The sequence below is a fragment of the Lotus japonicus genome, chromosome 2 (genome assembly GCF_012489685.1).
Source record: "Lotus japonicus ecotype B-129 chromosome 2, LjGifu_v1.2".
NCBI lineage: Eukaryota > Viridiplantae > Streptophyta > Magnoliopsida > Fabales > Fabaceae > Lotus > Lotus japonicus.
Genome location: NC_080042.1, coordinates 57,172,851 through 57,188,273, shown reverse-complemented (window position 1 = coordinate 57,188,273; position 15,423 = coordinate 57,172,851). Strand labels below are relative to the sequence as shown.

Genomic DNA, 15,423 nt, shown 5'->3' with positions numbered 1-15,423 from the left:
AATAAAACAATGGAGCAATCGGAATTGATCTTTCCTACACAGACGCAAAAAAACAAGACAGGGGAGCTGGCTCAATGAGAAACAGAAGTATTTCCATACAGTTGATCACATCGTTAATTTTTTCCTTTAGTAAAGTTACATTCACACTTTATTTAAAGTGTACGTAAATGGAGTGGAAAAGGAGATAAAATTGAGAGATATACAAGGTGTGTTGTGATAGGAAAAAATGGAGGAGATATGAAGAAAAAACAAGTGATAGTAATATAGTATAGTGTATTGTGATATGATTGAAAAAGAAGTAGACATAAATGAACTACAGCTCTTTTTGCTTGACTCAAACTAAATATTGCTTTCATCATCTATGGCTAATGATATATACACACCTCTTTTTTTATACACTTCATTTTCACCTATTTTTATTTTTATCTCTCTCCTCTTATCATTTATCACATCTTATGCTTTCTCACTCTTAAATTTTCTTTTCTTCCTATCTCTCTCTTCCTCCACCTCATTCCACCTCATCCTCAAAATGAGGTGTGAATAAATAATTATTGATCATCTATTTGTCGGCCACTGCCACCGATCTCACTGACCCAAGTTTACAACTTTTATTATACTCGGAAAGTTTATAAATTTTTTTATTGACTTCAAAAGCATTCAATCAACTTTAGCGCGGAAATAAATCGGAAATAACCTAAGATTGCATACAAGAGGAAAGTTTACAATATATATATATATATATGCTAAGGAATGTATATATAAATTTCATGCTGAGCATAATTGGCATACCGTTACAATAGATGCCAAGGAGAGTTTTTAACTAAAATTGCAATGCTCTCTCAAAAACAGTCTAATAACACATCCATGTCTTCCTATAACATTATTTTCTTCTTCATTCTCATTGGCTTCCTCAGTTTTTCAACTACTGAGGCACAAAACACTCCTGTTTTTCAATCTTCAATTTGCTTCAGCAATGAAACGACCTCCAACAACAGAAATGGCTTCCAATTGGATCTGAGGTGGAGCCTCCTCGCTTCATTGTCGTCAAAGGCCACTGAGAAAACACCATTCTTCAACACCACTGTCACTAGTACAACAGACCCCTCTGACTCCATCTATGGCTTGTTCATGTGCAGGGGTGACGTCGCCTCGCAACTTTGTCAGCAATGCGTGGTAAATGCAACACAGCAACTATCCTCAGAGTGCTCCTTGTCCAAAGAAGCTGTGATTTGGTATGACGAGTGTATGGTTCGCTACTCCAATCGCTCTTTCTTCTCCACCATGGAAACAGTGCCGGCAGTTTATTTGTCAAGCTTCCCTAATATCCCAGAACCCGATCCTGATACCGGTATGAGTTTCCTGTTTGACACCATGAATTCAACTTCAGATAAAGCTTGCCGCAGGAAGACAAAGTTTGCCACAAGGGCAGTAGATATCCCAGGCCAGCCGTTGCAGACCGTTTACTTTCTAGCACAGTGCACACCAGACTTGTCACCCAGTGATTGCAGAACATGTCTAAGTGGGGCGATAGGAGAACTTCCTATCTGTTGTGATAGAAAGCAGGGAGCGAGAGTTCTATTTCCTAGCTGTAACATTAGGTACGAATTGTTCCCTTTCTATCGCAATGCCATTTTACCACCAGAAGATGGCCCGAATTCGAGGGCTTCTAGACCAATATTTCATCATAACATTAGTAATGAATTATTGTTCCCTATCTATGTATCCCACGCATGCCCAAGTGAGCAAACCTCCCCTGATTTATCTTTCCAAAACGACACCAAGACCCTTCTCCAATATTTTTATTCCAACGCCACCAGTGATGACGGCCTGAAAAATTATTATGGTGATGTGAACGGCAAGGTATATGGCCTCTTCATGTGCCGGGGCGATGTTCCCACTGACCTGTGCGGACAATGCATCCTAAACGCAACAAATACAGTACTCTCACTGTGTCAATCATCCAAAGAGGCTATAATATGGTACAGCCAATGCATGCTTAGATATTCCAACCAGAATTTCCTTTCCAAAATGGAGACAAGTCCTACATATTCTGAGCTGAACCTCACTAAAGCTTCCAACCAAATTAGCGAGTTCGGTTATCAATTATCAAATAACTTAGATCGACTCGCAAAAACCACAGGGTACAGTGATGGATGATATAAAGTGGAATCACAGAATTTGAGTGATGTACAATCTCTATATACTCTTGGCCAGTGCACACCAGATTTGTCCAGTGTAGATTGCACGAATTGTCTGCAAGATTTGATTGGAAAATCAATTTTCTGGCGTTATTTGGGAAGTGGAGGGGGAAGAGTTATGTATCCCAGCTGCAATATGAGGTTTGAATTGTCCCAATTTTACAGAATTGAGGTCCCAAAGCTCAACCACCCAATTCACCTCTGAGTCCATCAGGATCTACAGGTAAGTCCTGACTCTACTCAAGAAGCATGTACCTTTTCACAATTTTAAGAGTTTTAAAATGCTATAAAAAAGAGGAAAGAGGGGTAGATGAAAAAAGAAAATATGATAGATAATATAATGTGATACTAAGTGAGATCAACACAAATTGAGGTAAAAGATTTGGATAAATTAAGACAGGTAAATTAAACAAATTTTTAATTCAACATGGCCACAGCTATCCCCTCGTTTATACCTCCCAAGAAACATGAACCAAAATCAAGTTTTTATCATCATATTGACTTTACATGGCATTTTTACCATTAGTGTTCCATGTCAATGAGATGTGTTACTTTGTTTTGTGCAGGAAAACAAAGTGGCCGAGGACGAACAGTTAATTTAGTTGCTGTGCTTGTGCCTTCAATTATAATTATTTTAGTGATGCTCTTTTCCTTTTGTTACTATGTGCAAAAGAGAAACGCACGAAAGAGACAAATGACAATTCTCAGAGAAAATTGTAAGCACTATTAAAATGAACTTTTAAATTTGTGCTTCCTAAGATTTTAAGAAGTTTGACGACTCTGTTTAACTATTCAATTTTTATTTAGTTGGTAATGAAAGTGCAACTGTAGAGCCATTACAATTCGATTTTGTCGTAATTCAAGCAGCAACTAACAACTTTTCTGAGGACAATTACATTGGCAAAGGCGGATTTGGAAAGGTTTATAAGGTGAGAAAATGTGATAAATTTATTTTTATACTTGTTTATCACAATTAATATTTAATAAAATTTCAGGGTATTCTTCATAATGGACAACAAATAGCAGTTAAGCGACTTTCAGAAAGTTCTAAGCAAGGTGTTGATGAGTTCAAGAACGAAGTGTTATTGATAGCGAAACTTCAACATAAAAATCTTGTGGCATTCGTTGGCTTTTGTCTTGAGGAACAAGAAAAAATACTCATTTACGAATATGTGCCAAACAAGAGCCTTGATTACTTTTTATACGGTTTGGAACACTTCACCTTATGCTTTTTACTCAATCCATTTTTAGTGTCATGCATAATTTATACATGTTTTTAAAGAACTTGATTTGATTCAGTTAATTGATTGGAAGACATGTTTCGATTAAATAATTTTGTAGATTCTCAAGTTGAACATCCATTAAGTTGGGATGAACGTTATAATATTATTGGAGGGATTGCTCGGGGAATTGTTTATTTACATGAGCATTCGAGGCTTAAAGTCATACACCGTGATCTGAAACCCAGCAATGTTTTGTTAGATGAAAATATGATTCCAAAAATTTCAGATTTTGGTTTGGCTAGAATTGTTGAAATAAATCAAGACCAAGAGAATACAAATAGGATTGTTGGAACATAGTAAGTTTCAAGCACTCATCTCTATCTTTCCCTTTCTAACTTCTTCACTAGTTATATTTTAATTAACTGATCTGACATTCAATTTGTCCTTTGTTTTGTAGTGGCTATATGTCTCCAGAATATGCAATGCTTGGGGAATTTTCTGATAAATCAGATGTTTTCAGTTTTGGAATCATGATTTTAGAGATTGTTACTGGAAAAAAGAAACTAAGTTCTTATGAACCACATCATATTGCAAATGGTCTCTTGAGTTATGTGAGTATAATAGCAATCGATAGTTTTCATGTATCATTCATTTTAGGCCATATATTTATTGTACACTCAGATTAATTTGCAAGTGTGAAGTTAATAGTTCTAATATTTTATTTGATAAATTGTTACAGGTATGGAGAGAATGGAAGGATCAAACACCTTTAAGTGTATTGGACCAAAATATCAAAGAAAATTACTCTCAAACTGAAGTCATGAAATGCATTCAAATTGGTCTATTATGTGCTCAACATAACCCTGATGCAAGACCTACAATGGTGGAAGTTGTTTCATATCTTGGCCGTTATTCAGCTAATATGCCAACTCCACAAGAACCTACAGTTTTCTTACGCACTAGGATGGAACCGACAGCATTTCCACAAAGACCAAGTTCTAAACAATCTGAGAGTGATTCCATCAATGAAATGTCTATAAGTAATTTTCTTCCCCGGTAGTAATTGGTTGATTTTCGTTTGAAGTGTCGTTCTTGAGAACAACTCAAGTGGTATGTATTTTGTATAAATGAATTAAGGCAAAGAATACTTGTCATTTATAGCTTATATGAGGTTGGTTTGTAAGGAATTGGAGTTTTCTTTATATACTTTCATCTTATTAGGTCAACACATTCTTACAGAGTTAGTATAGATTAAACTTATTTCTTTTATTAATAATTACATAGGATCGGTTTCAAAATCTTCAAACCGTGAACCGAAACAATCATCACTAATTTGACACGGTTTGGTTTCGTTTGGATCGAAACAGTGAAAAAATTTAAACCAATTTAATTGGTTTCATTTTTTTTGGTTTATCGATTTCGTCGGCTCGATCCACTCTGATGAACACCCTTAGTGCAACATACTGTTTGTACTTACTTTCCTAATTTCCTTATGTTCAATTTATAAATATTACAATTTATGACTTTTATCACTTGGCTAAACAATCTACAAGAAGTTAGTAAGACTCAAATTGGCGAGCAGTACCTGATCTACCTCCTATCATTAGGAAATATGACCCAAATTGGCATATATATATGACAAGATTTCGAAGACTTAATGAACTTGGATCATGGACTGGGCGAGACCCCATGGTCCCTCGTCCAGGATGCTCACACTTAAGCACGAGACAGACCCAGGTCTTTTGGGCCTCGCACCCCGAGGCCCAATTGGCCCATCTAGGCAGATTAAAGGCGTATAGTCCCAACTCAGCTCCTATAAATAGAGGGAAAGTACCAATTGTAAGGGACTATTAGCTCATTTGGCAATAACCACATTGAAATTCAGTTATATTTTATCTCTCTAGACAGTTAGGAGTTCATCTCTCTTAGATTTCGGATCACACTCCACACACTCTAGGCACCATGCCTTGATTCTATGTTCTTGACCGGAACATTGACGCTGATGACCGTATTTTAGTAGTGTTTTTAGGGTCATTTCTTTGTTTGTTTTGAGTCTTTTTGTTGAGTCTCATGTAGTGTTTCATGCATTCTCATGCATTTTTATCTTTTCCTTAGTCTTTATTTTGTTTTGGTAATTTAGTAGTTTTATAGGGAGTTTTCTTGCATTTTAAGTAAAGTTTAGGACTTGCATGATTTTCTCTTGTTTTGTGAAGGATCTCTTGTGCTAATAAGCTCTTTGAGCTTCTGGAATTTTCCTTGGCTTGTTGGTTAAGTTTGCAGATCAGGAACTGAAGGTGAAAGAAGGCCAAGAAGCTTGGAATTGAAGGAGGACTTAAAGAGGCTTGGAAGAGGAGTTACAAGAAGCTAAAAAGTCTTTTCCCCAACGAGCTTAAGCGCCTAAGCGCTGGGAATTGGCGCCTAGGCGCCAGACACCTCTAGAGAGCATGTTTTTGGGTTGGAATTGGCGCTCAGGCGCTCTCTGAATTGGCGCCTGAGCGCCCAGACTCGACTGTTTTGCCTATAAATTGGTTTTTAGACATTTCTATTGGGACCTTTTGTCATTTTATCATATTTTCATAAGTTAGAAGAGAGGGTTTGAGTTTTGGAGCTTGTGGAGCTTTCCCTAAGCCCTATGTTTCAGGTTTCATCTTTATCTTCTTGTATGGATTCCATAGCCATGCTTGGCTAAAACCCCTTTTGTTTTGGGTTCTTTGTAAGACTTTGGATGTTTTAGCTTTCATTCCTTTCCTATTCATGTTGTTCTGAGTAAACCCTTGAATCTCACTTCTATGCTTTATCTTTCAAGCTTGAATGCATGCTAGCTTCTTACTTTTCTATAATCATAACGATAGTTTGTTATAGAATTGGGACTTGTTGTGAGATTACTCCTTCTATACTTGCTGCTAGGAATAGAGGAAGGGTTGGGGTTTGTTGGCCTGAATTGTATGCTTAGTGCTTCTAGAAAATGTTTAGGTTATCAAGGAATTGAATCTATCTTTTGATTAGAAAGGGTTTTCTTTACGAGGCATCGATAGATGACTATCTAGGCTAGAACATCAAGGAGAGACTCAGGACTAACTGAATAGGAAGGTTTGCTAAAATTGAATTTGTTGAGCAAGAACCCAAGGCAATCTCATCTCTGAATTTCAATCGCTTTATTACTTGATCACTTGTCTTTTTACAAACTCAAGAAACAACCAATCATTAAAACTGAATTTTACTCGCTTTTCAACCTTGAACTTGAATCTTAAACTGGATTTGCAATCTAATTCGCTGTGGTTCGATAATTTAAAACCGGGTAGATTATGTACACTTGCAGAAGAACCAACAAGTTTTTGGCGCCGTTGCCGGGGAATTGTTTTGCGATTTTTGGTTTAAGTTTTAAGTTTTAACTTGTCTAGAATTTGTGCTACTAATCTTTCTCTGTTGAGTGTCATACGTAGGTTGCTTTCAAGAGAGGCACCACCATGGGTGGCCGCATGACAGAGGAGGAGATGCAAGCCCACATTGAGGCTAGGATCCAAGAGGGTATCACCCTCCGCTTGCGTGAACAAGAAGTTGAGAATGCCAACCGAACTCTTCGGGAACTAACTTCGGGGTCCATGAGCTTTGACTATCCCGGAAGTATTGTCATTCCCGAAGGAGTGGGGAACTTTGAGTTGAGACCGGCATTCATCAACATGGTGAGCCAAAGCCAATATGGTGGAGGTTCCTCGGAAGATCCTCATGCTCATATGGAGAAGTTCATCCGGAACTGCAACACTTATCGGGTGGTGAATGTTTCTTCAGAAGCAATCCGGTTGAGTCTATTTCCCTTCTCTTTGAAGGACACAGCAGAGGAATGGTTGAATTCACAACCTCAAGGGAGTCTCACTACTTGGGAAGACCTTGCAGAAAAATTCACAACGAGGTTCTTCCCAAGGTCCCTCTTGAGGAAATTGAAGAATGACATCATGACGTTCACACAATCCTCAGATGAAAATCTTTATGAGGCTTGGGAGCATTTCAAGAAGCTTTTGAGGAAATTTCCTCAACACAATCTCACCCAAGCTGAATGTGTGGCGATGTTCTATGATGGGTTACTATACTCATCACGGTTTGGCTTGGACGCGGCTTCAAGTGGGGAGTTCGATGCTCTTCCCCCACAAGCGGGATATGATTTGATAGAGAAAATGGCGATGAGAGCCATGAACTCCGAGAATGAACGCCAAATCCGAAGAAGTTCTTTTGAAGTGGGAACTTATGATAAGCTCATAGCCTCCAACAAGCAACTCTCCGAGGAAGTAGCGGAAATCCGGAAGCATATAAAGGAGACCAAGTCAATTGGAGCAAGAATGACTTGTTTGGAGTGCGAATTGTGTGGTGAAGCTCATGCTAGTAATCAGTGTACTGTCAATGATGATGATTGCGAGACCAGAGCATTAACTCCTGGAAGAGGAGCTCCAACCGCAGAACAAGGGCCTCTTGTCCAGCCGCAAATGGTTGAAAGGACGGTTTGCAAGAGGAGTCTAGAGGAGCTGATTGAGAGATTCATTGATCATACATCGAGCAATTACAAGAGCCATGATATGGCTATAAAGAGCTTGGAGAGTCAATTGGGACAGCTAGCAAAGCAAATGTCCGAGAATCACCAAGGTAAGTTCTCTTCCGAAACTTTAACTTTGACGGAGCAAGAAAATATTGCTGTTGTTTCTACTAGGAGTGGAAGAGTGTTACATGAGCCAGAGGAAAAAGTTGAGGGAGAGAAAAATGAGGAAGCTGAGGTAGAAAGAGATGAGGGTGTTATGGAGGAAAGAGCTAGAGAGCCCACTAGGACTAGAGTTGTAAATACCCATACTCCTGAACTCCGCAAGATTCCATTTCCCAAGGCTTTGGTGAAGAAAAATTTGGATAAACAATTTTCTAAGTTCTTGGAAGTTTTTAAGAAACTCCATATTAATATTCCTTTCTCCGAAGCCTTGGAGCAAATGCCAATCTATGCTAAGTTCATGAAAGATATCCTCAGTATGAGAAGGAAGTTGAGTGAGGTCGATGAAACTATCTTGATGACCGAAGAGTGTAGTGCCATTTTGCAAAGGAAGATGCCTAAAAAGAGGAGAGATCCCGGGAGTTTTACTATTCCGGTGGAGATAGAGGGGTTAACTATGGTAGAAGCCTTGTGTGATCTAGGAGCGAGTATCAACTTGATGCCGCTTAGTATGTTTAAAAGGTTGAACTTAGGTGAGGTTACCCCAACTATGATTTCTTTGCAAATGGCGGATAGGTCCTTAAAAACACCTTACGGGATCATTGAAGATGTTGTGGTTAAGGTGGATAAGTTTGTCTTCCCAGTGGATTTTGTCATTTTAGACATGGAAGAGGACTCTAAAGTTCCTCTCATACTGGGGAGACCATTCTTAGCCACTGGTGAGGCTGAGATTAAAGTGGCTAAGGGAACTCTAACTTTGAAAGTAGGTGAAGATGAGGTCCTCTTCAATATTTTTGACTCTTTGAAACACCGAGCGGATGAGGAAGTTTTCCGATGTGAAGTAGTGGATGAGCTCGTGTGTGAAGAGTTTGTTAGGATATCTATTAAGGACCCCTTGGAAACAACAATCATGGAGGGGTTAGAGATAGAGGACCAAAATCTTGAGAGAGAACTTGATTCTTTGTACCATGAGGTGAATGCTACTCTATCTCAATTAGAATCTGTCTCATCTCTTGCCACCAAAAGCATTTGGAAAGAAGAATTAACTAGGGATGAGGAGATTCCAATTGAGGAGAAGAGTGAGCTCAAGCCACTCCCTTCCTCTCTTAAGTATGCTTATCTTGAGGAAGGTGAGAATAAACCTGTTATTTTGAATAGTGCTCCCACTCCCTTGGAAGAGGAGAAACTCCTCAGAGTTTTGAGGGATCATAAGTCAGCTTTGGGTTGGACTATTGATGATATCAAAGGTATTAGCCCTGCAATTTGCATGCATAAAATTTTGTTGGAAGAAAATTACAAACCTATAGTCCAACCTCAAAGAAGGCTTAACCCTTCCATGAAGGATGTGGTAAGGAAAGAGATAATTAAATTGCTTGATGCAGGTGTGATTTATCCAATTTCGGATAGTGAATGGGTAAGTCCCGTTCAAGTGGTTCCCAAGAAAGGAGGCATCACTGTGGTTGCCAGTGAGAACAATGAGTTGATTCCCACTCGTCAAGTGACGAAGTGGAGGGTTTGTATTGACTATCGAAGGCTGAATTCGGTAACTAGAAAGGATCACTTTCCTTTGCCTTTCATAGATCAAATGCTTGATAAGTTGGCTGGGCATCAATACTACTGTTTTCTTGATGGCTATTCCGGGTACAACCAAATTTGTGTTGCACCGGAAGACCAAGAGAAGACGGCATTCACTTGCCCTTACGGCGTGTTTGCTTATAAGAGAATGTCATTTGGGCTTTGCAATGCCCCAGCTACTTTCCAAAGGTGTATGTTTGCTATTTTCTCTGACTTGATAGAGACTTGCATCGAGATCTTTATGGACGACTACTCTGTTTTTGGTCCAAATTTTGATGCTTGTCTAGGGAATTTAGCCTTGGTTCTGAAAAGATGTCAAGAGACCAACTTGGTCTTGAATTGGGAGAAATGTCATTTCATGGTTAGGGATGGCATAGTTCTTGGACACAAGGTGTCCGAAAAGGGGATTGAGGTTGATAGAGCTAAGATTGAAGTCATTGAAAAGCTCCCTCCCCCGACTAACATCAAGGGTATTAGGAGTTTCCTCGGGCATGCTGGATTTTATAGGCGGTTTATTAAAGACTTTTCCAAATTAGCTAAGCCTATGACCAACTTGCTTGAGAAGGAATCACCTTTTACTTTTGATGAGAATTGTTTGAGAGCTTTTGAGTCTATTAAAGAGAGTTTGGTGACAGCCCCGATAATTGTTGCTCCGGATTGGTCTCTACCATTTGAAATCATGTGTGATGCTAGTGATCTAGTTGTAGGGGCTGTCTTGTGTCAAAAGAAAGAAAGAGTGTTGTATGTGATATACTATGCAAGTAGAGTGTTGAATGAGGCTCAAAGGAACTACACTACAACTGAAAAAGAGTTGTTGGGTGTAGTCTTTGCTTGTGAAAAGTTTAGGCCTTACATCTTGGGTTTTAAAGTAATTGTTCATACTGACCATGCTGCTTTGAGGCATTTGTTTGCTAAACAGGACTCCAAGCCAAGGTTGATTCGATGGGTCTTACTCCTTCAAGAGTTTGACCTTGAGATCATTGACCGGAGAGGCAAGGACAATAGCGTGGCAGACCATTTGTCAAGATTGGAAGGTGGGGCGTGCAGCCCAATACCTATTCAAGAGGAGTTCCCGGATGAGAAACTCCTAGCTGTTTCCACCAAGGAACCCCTACCCTGGTATGTACATTTTGCTAATTTCCGTGTTGCTGGACTTATTCCCCATGACTTGACATGGCAGCAAAAGAAAAAATTTCTGCATGATGCAAAATCTTACCTCTGGGATGACCCTTTCCTTTTAAAAATTTGTTCTAATGGAGTCATTAGAAGGTGTATCCCAGAAGTTGATTTTGAGAAAATTCTTTGGCATTGCCATGGATCAAGTTATGGTGGACATTTTAGTGGGGAGAGGACCGCTGCTAAGGTTCTCCAAAGTGGTTTCTATTGGCCTACGCTGCATAGGGATAGTAGAGCTTTTGTTGAGAGTTGTGATAGATGTCAACGAACTGGTAACATCTCAAGGAGAAATGAGATGCCCCTAAAAAATATTTGGAAATTGAGTTGTTTGATGTCTGGGGCATCGATTTCATGGGACCTTTCCCACCTTTTTTTGGTTGCCAGTATATTTTAGTGACTGTTGATTATGTTTCCAAGTGGGTTGAAGCCGCTGCACTCTCAACAAATGACTCTAAGGTGGTGGTTGCTTTTCTAAAGAAGAACATTTTTACTAGGTTTGGTGTTCCTAGGGCGATTATAAGTGATGGGGGTACCCACTTTTGCAACAGAGCTTTCGAGTCTCTCTTGGAAAAATATGGTGTAAAGCACAAAGTGTCTACACCCCTATCACCCCCAAACTAGTGGGCAAGTTGAGATTTCTAATCGGGAGTTAAAACGTATTCTTGAAAAGGTGGTAGATTTTTCCAGAAAGGATTGGTCAAGGAAACTTGACGATGCTTTATGGGCCTACCGAACCGCTTTTAAAACTCTGATTGGTACCTCTCCTTTCCACTTAGTTTTTGGGAAAGCGTGTCACTTACCTGTGGAATTAGAACACAAGGCCTATTGGACCATAAGGAAATTGAATTTTGATTGGAAAGTTGCTAGCGAGAATAGACTCTTGCAATTGAATGAGCTTGACGAGTTTCGACTCCGAGCTTATGAGAGTGCTAGCATCTACAAGGAAAAAACAAAGAAGTGGCATGATAGGAAGATTCTGAATAGGGAATTTGTCTCAGGGCAATTGGTGCTGCTCTTCAATTCTAGATTGAGACTCTTCCCTGGGAAACTTAAGTCTAGATGGTCTGGACCCTTTGTGGTCAAGAGGTTGTTTCCTCATGGTGCTATTGAGGTTGAAAACCCAGAGACCAAGAATACTTTCACTGTGAATGGGCAGAGATTGAAGGTGTACCAAGGTGATGAGGTTCTGAAGTTGGAAACCATGTTTTTCAAACCTCCTTGATAAGGGGGATAGTCTACCTAAGACTATAACAATGGGCTGCTTGGGAGACAACCCAAGTTTTGGTTTTATTTTGCTTGTTTGGTTGTTGTATTGTGCAGGGATTGAGAACCTAAATTCTGGAATAGGAGGTGGCTCTAAGGCCTCCATGGTAATTAGTAAAGAAGGTCAACTCTTCCCTTGAGATTAGCTCATGCATTTTTACATATTTTTTCTTTTGTAGCTTTTATTTTTCTTTTTATCATGCATTGTTATTTAAGTTTTTGTTTTTGGGTCTTTTACTTCCCTATACTCACATGCTTTTAGCTATAGTTTTGTTTCCTTACATGTGCTGTTTTTGAAAATGCTTTTGTGAGTACATGCTGCTGTTTTTGGGGAGGAGTAATTGCATGTTTGGGGAAGAGAGGAGGAGACTTCGGTCTTCCGAGTGTTTCTTGAGAAAGGAGTCGAGGTGAGTCCATTAAGGGTCTATCTTTGACCCTTCACCATAAAATTTCCCTGGAGGATCCTGACTCACTTGCAATTCTTGGCTCTGCCTTAATTTCACTCATAGCATGCTTTGTGATTCTTGCTTTATTCTTGAGACTTGTAGGATTTCTTGAGATTCTGACTTAGTTGATTGAACATTGTCTTTAGTTGCCCCACTTGAGCCTTTTTGGAGATTTTATTGTAGCCAAGTGATTGGGGCGGATGTTTGGTTGGAATATTGGGGAGTGATGGTCCTTGATTACATTTATATGGAGCTGAAAAATTGTGAAATAGTCTCTTGCCCCAAGAAAAATTGAAAAAAAAGAACTCCTGAGCAAAAGCTGGAGTTGTAAAAGGAAAAAAAAAGGAAAAAGTGAAAAAGGGGGTACAAGAGACTTGTGCTTAAAAGTTTTTTTTTTTGTGAAAAGCTCAGGGGGATTTTAGAATTGGACCACACTCAATGTGCTTGAAGCCTAGAATTTCCTTAGGGACCAACCACCATCATGCTCTACCTAGCCAATGTTTCAACCCTTTTTAAAGTCTCTTTGAATTTGTCCATGTTTGATCTTTGTTGCTATTGAGGGAATGACATTCAGGACCTATGAACTTGCTTGTGTGCTCAGTGCACTAAATCAACATCTCATCCTAGGATTTTTAGTTCTATATGCTTCTCATGAATGGACTCTACACTCTTCTCTTTTCAAAAGATGCATGAAGTAGGTTGTCGGGTCTTTCTCTTGGAACTAGCTGTGATTCCTTTGTCCCACTGTTTTCTATGAAGTATTCCTTGTTGAGAGCACTTGTTTGGGAGCATTTCTTGCGCTTGAGGGCAAGCGAGTGTTTTTTACGCTCGAGGGCGAGCTGCCGTTGAGTATAGTGGTGTGATGACCCTATTTTAGTAGTGTTTTTAGGGTCATTTCTTTGTTTGTTTTGAGTCTTTTTGTTGAGTCTCATGTAGTGTTTCATGCATTCTCATGCATTTTTATCTTTTCCTTAGTCTTTATTTTGTTTTGGTAATTTAGTAGTTTTATAGGGAGTTTTCTTGCATTTTAAGTAAAGTTTAGGACTTGCATGATTTTCTCTTGTTTTGTGAAGGATCTCTTGTGCTAATAAGCTCTTTGAGCTTCTGGAATTTTCCTTGGCTTGTTGGTTAAGTTTGCAGATCAGGAACTGAAGGTGAAAGAAGGCCAAGAAGCTTTGTCTCCTTCTCCGGAGGACTTCAAGAGGCTTGGAAGACGACTTACAAGAAGCTAAAAAGTCTTTTCCAGCGAGCTTAAGAGCCTAGGCGCTGGGAATTGGCGCCTAGGCGCTAGTTTTGTTTGTCAGGCTGCTGGAATTGGCGCCTAGGCGCTGGGAATTGGTGCCAGACACCTCCAGAGAGCATGTTTCTGGGTTGGAATTGGCGCTCAGGCGCTCTGAATTGGCGCCTGAGCGCCCAGACTCGACTGTTTTGCCTATAAATTGTTTTTTAGACATTTCTATTGGGACCTTTTGTCATTTTATCATATTTTCATAAGTTAGAAGAGAGGGTTTGAGTTCTGGAGCTTGAGGAGCTTTCCCTAAGCCCTATGTTTCAGGTTTCATCTTTATCTTCTTGTATGGATTCCATAGCCATGCTTGGCTAAAACCACTTTTGTTTTGGGTTCTTTGTAAGACTTTGGATGTTCTAGCTTTCATTCCTTTCCTATTCATGTTGTTCTGAGTAAACCCTTGAATCTCACTTCTATGCTTTATCTTTCAAGCTTGAATGCATGCTAGCTTCTTACTTTTCTATAATCATAACGATAGTTTGTTATAGAATTGGGACTTGTTGTGAGATTACTCCTTCTATACTTGCTGCTAGGAATAGAGGAAGGGTTTGTAAGATCAAGTTTTGATCTAGTAGTACAACTCTATGTTTTGATGATTACAAGTTAACCTTTTGATATGAACAATTGTGGTACTCTAACGTGTTTTTCTGAGTGTGCTATTTACAGGCTCTGACCTCAACTCAATCTCACACAAATCAGAAGCACTGTGTATAAAGAGTGAACCAAGCAACGCTTTCGCATTCACCATGTTCAGTATGAACAGTGGAAAAGCTTCAGAAGTTCTGAAGTTATACAAACTCTGATGAGGACTCAGTCACTAGAAGCTCTGAAAATCCAGAAGTTCTGATAACCAAGAAACACTGAAGGTTCAGATGTTCTGATGGTGTAGAAGACTCTGAAGTTGCAGAAGCTGAATAGTGGAAACTCTGAAGTCCAGAAGCAAGAAACTCTGAAGGCCATGTTCTTCCGTCTGAGTTCAGAATCAGAAGATACAATGGTCAGAGGATCTGTGCTTTCCCTCTGACTCTGATCAACCGGGTTCACAAGTTCCAATATGAAGTATTCCCCTGATCAGAAGTCTCCTAGGTTAAAAGGTCAAGTCGCTATCCAAGTACAAAAGCAAGTGTACCTTCCTGACGACCTACCTAACGTTCTCAGCCACAGCAGAAGCTGGATTTTCCAGAACTGCCCTCCAACGGTAGCATTTCCCATGCAACGCTCAACCCTAATCCTTGGAGTATATATAGAGGCTGAAGATTGAAAGAGGCGAGGAGAAGAAGCATTCACATACGCAAGACATATTCAAAATATTCTAAGCTTTCTTTCATCTGAAATTCATTGAGTTTACTATTAGCTTTTTAGAAGCAAATCTCTTGTAAACAATTCTTTGATAAACAGTTTGTTTAAGTTCCTTTAGGAGATCAAGGTTGATCGGATCCTAGAGAAGACTAAGAGAGTGAATCTTAGTGTGAGCTAAGTCAGTGTAATTGTTAGTCACTTGTAGGTTTCAAGTGCAGTTGTAACTCTTACCTGATTAGTGGATTGCCTTCATTCTAAGAAGGAAGAA

General features: G+C 39.4%; 1 non-coding gene and 1 pseudogene across 1 annotated transcript; one reads left to right on the top strand and one right to left on the bottom strand.

Annotated features, from left to right (window-relative positions):
• The first annotated feature begins 776 nt into the window (after nucleotides 1–776).
• LOC130738487 (cysteine-rich receptor-like protein kinase 25) lies at nucleotides 777–4,647 on the top strand (annotated as a pseudogene).
• Nucleotides 4,648–7,356: 2,709 nt separating this feature from the next.
• Nucleotides 7,357–7,463, bottom strand: LOC130741632 (small nucleolar RNA R71). The gene has a single exon (XR_009020519.1). It is a non-coding gene; the product is annotated as a small nucleolar RNA R71 (small nucleolar RNA).
• Between the last annotated feature and the right edge of the window lie 7,960 nt (nucleotides 7,464–15,423).